This window comes from Abrus precatorius, unplaced genomic scaffold (genome assembly GCF_003935025.1).
Source record: "Abrus precatorius isolate BTA unplaced genomic scaffold, Abrus_2018 Scaffold1, whole genome shotgun sequence".
In the NCBI taxonomy this organism is placed as follows: Eukaryota; Viridiplantae; Streptophyta; class Magnoliopsida; order Fabales; family Fabaceae; genus Abrus; species Abrus precatorius.
The window spans coordinates 1,791,958-1,799,979 of record NW_020874291.1 but is presented as its reverse complement, the minus strand read 5'-3'; positions in this window follow the sequence as shown (position 1 = coordinate 1,799,979).

Genomic DNA, 8,022 nt, shown 5'->3' with positions numbered 1-8,022 from the left:
TCTTGGGTAGAGACAGATGCAGATCTTCTATAGTGGTCTATCAATCTCTAATAGGGGCACAATTGATGCAGCAAGAGGAGGGACTCTCATGAGAAAAGACTTAGACAAGGCAGATAATTAGTAGATGAGATGACATATGCTAGCTTTCAGTAGCACATAACTAACTCTTACAATACTAAAAAGAAAGAGATTGCCCCAATCTACCAAGAAAAGAGTAGAAATCCACTAATAAATCAAATTGTAACCCCTCACAAAGCAATTAGAATCTTTAATTAGAGTCCAAGACCAACCTGCGAGATCTCTTGCAAGTCCAGAATTTGAGCAAGAAGAGACAAATATTTTGGGCAACAACTATAACTTAGGGTGGCAAAATAACAACACAACCTCTTGAGAAAACTGCCAAAGGAGTCAAAATACAAACTCCTATCGCCTTCCCCATATGCAAAACGAAGGAGAGAAAACAAAAAGTAAGGAGGCTCCTTGATTTCAATATAACTTTTAAGAGCAAATGAGATAATATGTGCATAGGTTCAACAATGGAATATCAAAACTTGAAGCCCAAATGAAACAACAAATTAAAAGAAAGGATAAAAGGTTTGCAAAAATCAAATCTAAAATGAGATCTCAGCCCTCAAAGATTGAATCACAATTAGAGCAAATCACTAATCTTGTAAGTCAAAGAGCATTGGGGACATTGTCAACTCAACCTAAACCAAATCCTAATGAGGAAGCCAAGGTCATCACTCTTAGGAGCGGGAAGAACCTTAAAACAATGTAGATCAGCAAGCAAAACACATTTGTTCTTACTGATAAGCATGCTCTAGCATAGTTCACTTTGTGCTCTTTCCGGTGGAAGATCTTCTTCACCTCAACCAGTCACCTCTGGGCTCCTTCGGGATCAAACCCTCCCTCAAACTTAGGAGGATTGTGCCTAGTGAAGGCAGACAACTCTCGCTATTCAGTTGGCTCCACATCTTGATTGTGCACCAAGGCCTCCTGAACTTGGTTCATTTGCTCTAGGAGGTCATTGGTGACTCCAGCTCCTCTACCTCTACCGGCCATTCTAATCTAGCTAGCAAACAATGCAACAAACCATATTCTAACTCATCACATTAAAAATCAACATTCATAATTCAAGCAAACAACACTTATCAGCGCACAGCTTGGACGCTTTAGCTCGATAACCCAGTCTGATTTGGATGAACTGCTTTGATACCAAAATTGTAACACCTTAATTTAATTTTCTAAATAAATAAATTTTGCAAAATTTGGGAATAATAAAAATTTGCATTTAAATAATTCCCAACACATAGTTTTATTAAAGTATTTCAAAATAAAGGAAATGATTACAAATTTATATCAAATGACTGCTATAGGACTAATTCAAATACATCATATTTTCAGAATAATATTCTAAGTCCTATAGCAGTTCCATCCATCCCTTCACTGAATTTGGTGCTTATTGTCTTGGTCACTTGAAAAATAAATATAAGGGTGAGTACTCTACACTATCAAACACACACAAGTATAGAGACTCACCGTGCATGCTTCCACACATTCCCAACATAATTCAAATCATTCATTGGAAAACATAAAATAAAAAAATTTGATATTCCATTTTCATTATACACAGGTGCGCTCACTGCACCATCAAACAAGCCACACACAGATGCGTTCACTGCATGTAGCCACGCTCACTGTGGTACTGTGATCACAGTTTCCTGATGCCCTTAACTTCAAGGACTTACTTAGTTTCACACCATGGATGGTCGTTGGATAACTCCCGCCTCACAGATACAATGTGTGCGGTCATGGGCCCCTTGGCAAAAGTGTTGGTCAGAGGCCATGTCAGGAGGAGAGTGTGTGGCCTGTGGTGCACCCACGCTCACTGTTGGTGTCACCACCACCTTTTATTTCCCAAGGTATTTCTACCGCCTCCATCTTCCATACCCTCAATGTATCACTGAACCATTCATAGCTTTCAACATATTCAGACATAATCACAATCGCATCTAACATGCCATTCACACGTATTTTCCACCATTCAAATTATTCAACATCAAGCGATGGTATGCTAACACACAATTTCATCCACAATCTCAATCATATTACAATATTCACTTTTACCCACGACACGTATGCCCAATGAGATAGAGTAGAGTCCCTTCTTACCTTGGATTGAAGATCCAACATGAAATCTATGATGAAAGTGCTCTCCACACGAACTTTCGTCCTAAGTATAGGGGAAAACACTATGAGAAACTGAGAAATCAAAGAAAGGGATGAAAACCTGAAAACCCTAACCCATAAACTTACCTCCAAATGTGATTTTAACCTTCGATTTAGCTCACAAACGACTTTGGAAGCAATTTAATCAGTGAAATAGGGTGGAAGGTTGAGAGAATAGAAGAGATTTTGAAGAGAAGAAAGGAAAAAATGAGTTTTTCAAACCCTAAACCCCTTAAATTCCCTTCTGATTACGACACTCTTGCTGCAGTGAGACATCTCTCGCTATAGGGAGATTTCTTCTCGTTGCAGCAAAAATTTCAGACAATTCTGCACTCTAATTTCTACAGAATCGCTCTACAACGAGACCCTCTCGTTACAGCGAGATTGTACCCTGAAATGCACACTCCACTATCGCCCTTTCGCTGTAGTGAGGGAACTTTCGCTATAGCGAGAACGCGACAGTTTCACCTCTTTTCTCCCAGTGCTTTCTCGCTACAGCGAAAATTCTCTCAGTACAACGAGAACGGCACAATTTCATGCTTGTCTCCCAAGACCTTCTCGCTATAGTGAGAATCCACTTGATACAGCGAGAACACTCTGTAGCACACACTTAGCCTATTTTCAATCCAACCTAGTCATATTCAAAAATTTCAATTCAACCACAAACCAACACATATGCTCATACTCGTATTCACACATTCATATAAGTCCACATCATCTCACACACACACACACACACACATATATATATATTGAACATACAAATACATGAAAATCCACATATACACTTATATTAATATATTAAAATACTATTACAAAATCTGGCGCATTACAGTATGCAAAATTCCTTAAGGAGATGTTGAATAACAAAAGAAAGTTAGAGGAGTTTGAAATTGTAAAATTAAATGAAGAATGCTCAACAATTCTATTAAAGAAGTTACCACCAAAGCTCAAAGATCTTGGAAGTTTTACTATTCCTTGTACCATAGTTTCTAACACTTTGATAAGGCACTCTTTGATTTAGGTGCTAGTATTAATCTAATGCATCTCTATTTTCTTATATGGTTAGATATTGAAGAACCCAAACCTACATATGTTTCTTTGCAGTTAGTCGACTGATCAAATAGTGGAAGACTTTTGATTAAAGTACACAAGTTTATCTTCTCAACAAATTTTACTATGCTTAAAGATGGAAGAGGATGATGAGGTGCCCATCATCCTAGGGAGACCATTTTTAGTCATAGGGAAAACCATTATAGATGTCCAACCAGAGAAGCTCACACTATTGAATGATGAGGAAGTAATTTTTGAAATTTTTGATTCACTTAAACACTCATGTAGCTTTGACTCATGTAACTTTGTGAGCTCCATGGGTACTATCTCTCTCTCCCTAAATTAAATTCTAAATAGATAATAAATGACTTAATAGAAGATACACTGGAAAGAATACTCACACTTGACAGAGAGACTTTGCAAGAATCTGAAGAAGTGCTAGATGGGATTCTTGAGTTAAATAGTGGAACTTCAGAAAGGTGGTTTGAGCGTAGACCCTTTGAAGATTTGGGATAACTTTCCTAGTAGAAACCCAAACCATCCATTGAAGAGCCCTCAAAATTGGATCTTAAATCTCTCCCTTCAAACCTTAAATATGCTTTTCTTTCTCCTCTATATCACTTACCTGTGATAATTTCTTCTAACTTGACAAATGTTTTGGAGAAGAAACTCTTGAGAGTCTTATGAGAAAACAAGGAAGCCTTTGGATGGAGCATTTATGACATTAAGGGTCTTAGCCCCTTCATATGCACCCATAAGATTCACTTAGAGGAAGAGTTCAATCCAAAGGTGCAATCTCAAAGGAGACTCAACCCCAATCTAAAGGAAGTAGTAAAAAAGGATGTAATTTAATTGCTAGATACAAATATTATTTTTTCTATTTCTGATAGTCCTTGGGTGAGTCTTGTGCAAGTTGTACCAACAAAACAAAGGACTAAGGTTATGCAAAATGAACAACAAGAACTCATCATCATAACGAAGGTAACTAGGTGGTGTATGTGCATAAATTATAGGAAGCTCAATGAGGTCACTCGAAAAAACTGCTTTCCTCTTCTTTTTGTTAATCAAATGTTAGAAAAGTTAGATGGACACGAGTTTTATTTTTGTTTGGATTAATATTCTGGTTATATGCAAATACCTGTGGCCTTAGAAGACCAAGAGAAAACTACCTTTACTTGCCCTTATGGTACTTTTGCATACAAACATATGCCTTTTGGATTATGTAATGCCTTTGTTACTTTTCAAAGATATATGATGGCCTTATTTTCTGATTCATTAGAAAACTATATTGAAATTTTTATGGATGATTTTTCTATATATGGTACCACCTTTGATAGTTGTTTGCATAATTTAGATTTGGTATTACAAAGGTGTAGAAAGGCTAACTTAGTTTTAAATTGAAAAAAATGTTAATTCATGGTTGATGAGTGCATTGTTTGGGGCACAAAGTATCTTGTAAAGGCATTGAGGTAGGCCTTGCTAAGATAGAAGTTATTGCTAAACTTCCTCCCCCTACATGTGTTAAATCTATTAGAAGCTTCCTAAGAGATGTAGAGTTTTACAGGAGGTTCAATTTTTATTTTTTTTTTCAAAAATAGCTAAACCTCTTTCTGATCTACTAGTCAAGGACATAGAATTTATGTTTGATGAGATATGTTTATTTGCTTTTGACACTTTAAAGAAAAGGTTAATTGATGCAGTTGTGATTATAGCTCGTGATTGATTTTTTCCTTTTGAGCTTATATGTGATGCTAGTGATGTAGCTGTTGGAGCAGTCTTGGGCTTGAGAAAGGAGAAGGTCTTCCAAGCCATCTACTATGCTAGCAAGACCTTAGATGCTGCATAATGCAATTACACCACCATTGAGAAGGATATGTTTGGCATCATTTTTGCGTTTGATAAATTCTGCTCTTTTTTAATCATGTCCAAAGTTATTGTGTTTACTAATCATTTTGCCATCAATACTTGCTCAATAAACAAGATGTGAAGTCATGAATCATACGTTGGATCCTCTTATTGCAAGAGTTTGATGTAGAGATCAGAGATAAGAAGGGAAGCGAGAACTTAATGGCTAATCATTTGTCTATACTAGACCTTTTAGTATGGCAAACTACCAACATAGAAATCAAGGAGACTTTTGCTGATGAAAAAACTCCTAGCAATCTTTGAGGCACAATGGTAAGCTAACTTGGTCAATTACTTGACAAGTAATATCCTCCCACACAAGCTTGAAAAGCATAAAAAAAGAAAATTTCTATCAGATGCCAAATATCACATGTGAAAAAACCTTATGTTTTAAGGTATATGGAGATAATATGATTAGAAGGTGCGCCCTAAAAAGCCAAACAATTAATATTCTTACCCATTGCCATACAAGAGAAGCGGGAGGTCACTTTGCCCCCACAAAGACTGCTTGAAAGGTATTGCAAAGTAGTTTCTACTGACCAACCCTCTTTAATAATGCATATAGCTTTGCAAAATCATGTGATAAATGCCAAATAAGTGGTAATATATCTAAGAAACTAGAATCTTTAATGAAGGCTCAAGACCAACCTATAAGAGCTCCTGCAAGCCCAGAATTTAAGCAAGAAGAGACAAACTTCATGGGCAATCACAGTTTGGGGTGGAAGAGTAATCCTCCTAACTCTTAGGGGAATGACTTTGGAAGTCAAAATTCAAGTGTTTATCGCCTTCCTCATGTGCAAAGTCAGGGAGCAAGACCTGAAGAAAAAAAAGCTCCTAGATCTCCGTCCAACTTTCAAGAATAGATGATGCAATATGTGCATTACTCTGATAAGAGGATGACAGAGCTTGAATACAAGTTGGACCAACATATTAAGAGAACTGTTAAGAGGTTCGCAGAGGTCAAATCTGAAATACAAGCCAGCTCCTCTAAGATGAGTGCACAATTGGAGCAAATTACGAATCTTCTGAGTCAAAGAGTGATGGGAATACTACCATCTCAACCAGAGCCTAATCCAAGGGAGCAATGCAATGCCATTACTCTAAGAAGTGGGAAAAATTTGAATGGGATGCAAACACATAAGTCATGCATGCCTGTGCTGAAGGAGGAGCATGCCCTTGTATCACCCTGCACGCCCATGCTGCCGGAAACAGAACGACCGTGCTTAGAACAACATGCCCTTGCAGACAACAAAGGCACGACCATGCTAGATGGAAGCAAGGTCATGCTTAACGAAGGCACACCCGTGCTGGATGATGAGTAAGGTCGTGCTTACTACCCAGATGTGAAAAAGGAGATGCACCAGTGGTGACAAAACCGAAAGTTCCATTTCCACAACGATTGATAAGTAGCCAGAGAGACCCTTAGTTCAATAAGTTCCTTGGGATCCTCAGAAAGCTCCACATCAATAATCCTTTTGTTGAAGTCATATCACAGATGCCGAAATATGCCCAAGCTTAAGGATCCAGGGAGTTTTACAATTCCATGCACTATAGGCATTTCTTATTTTGATAAAACGCTCTGTGATTTAGGTGCTAGCATCAATCTAATGTCATTTTCTGTGTTTAAAAGGTTGGGTATGCAAGAACCCAAGCCAACTTCAATATTTTGCAGCTTGCTAATCATTCAATAACGTATCCTAGGGGCATAGTGGAGGATGTCCTAGTCAAGGTAGATAAGTTCATGTTTCCTGCAGATTTCATTGTCCTTGACATGGAAGAGGATGACAAAGTACCCATCATACTAGAGAGGCCTTTCCTAGCCACAGGAAGAACAATAATAGATGTTCAACAAGGGAAGCTCACACTAAGGCTAGATGATGAGGAAGTTGTATTTCAAGTTTTCAATTCTTTCAAGTACCCTTTTAGCCAAGAATCATGTCACTTTGTGAGCACTATGGATGTTGTTTCTCCTCCTCCAATTTTTGTGAAGCATGGAACCACAAGAAAAAGGCCAAGGAGAAAGCAATATAAGAAGAAGAAAAGATAAAAGCTTAAACCATCCATTAATAAGCCTCCTAATTCGAAGCTTAATTTTTCTTCTCTTTATTTTAATCCTCATCTTATGAATAATTTTTCTGATGATAGGTGTTGGGGAGGCAAAGCTGCTGGGGAGACAATTGCATATCAAGAGAGTCACATCTAAGACTCATACCTTCTTCCCACCATGATTTAATAGGAACGTCAGGCTCGTGACGTTAAACAAGCGCTTCCAGGAGGCAACCTGTGTCTTTTATTTTATTTATATTTTATTTCTTTTTGTTTATTTTAATTTTTTCTATTTATATTTTATTTTTAGAATAAAAAATAAGCATATTGAAATATTGCAATAACGGAGTTGATTGTTCCCACACTTTTGAGCTCTGATTTGGAAGCACGCCCGTGCGCATAACATGCACGACCGTGCATTGAGTCGTAGTTGTGAGAGAAAGCTTTACATCATAAGAATGGGTGTGCTCAAGATTTCAGCATGGCCGTGCTCCCTCACCCGAAGTCGTCGCGCCAAGAATTATGAGGGAACCTCTTTCCTTTTTATTTAATTGCCCTCTTTGTATGCTTTTAAGTTAATTGCTTTCAAACATTGAGGACCATATTTTGCTTTAAGTATGGGGAGTAGTTCCTAATTATATGATTGTTATTTGCATGTTACTGAGTAAAGTGCCTATACTATTTTTTATGATAATTTAAAACTTTTTCCATCATGGAACCCAATTTTTTCCAGATAGAAAAGCATGTTGAATGATTATTATTGGCATTATACTTTCATTTGGAAACTAA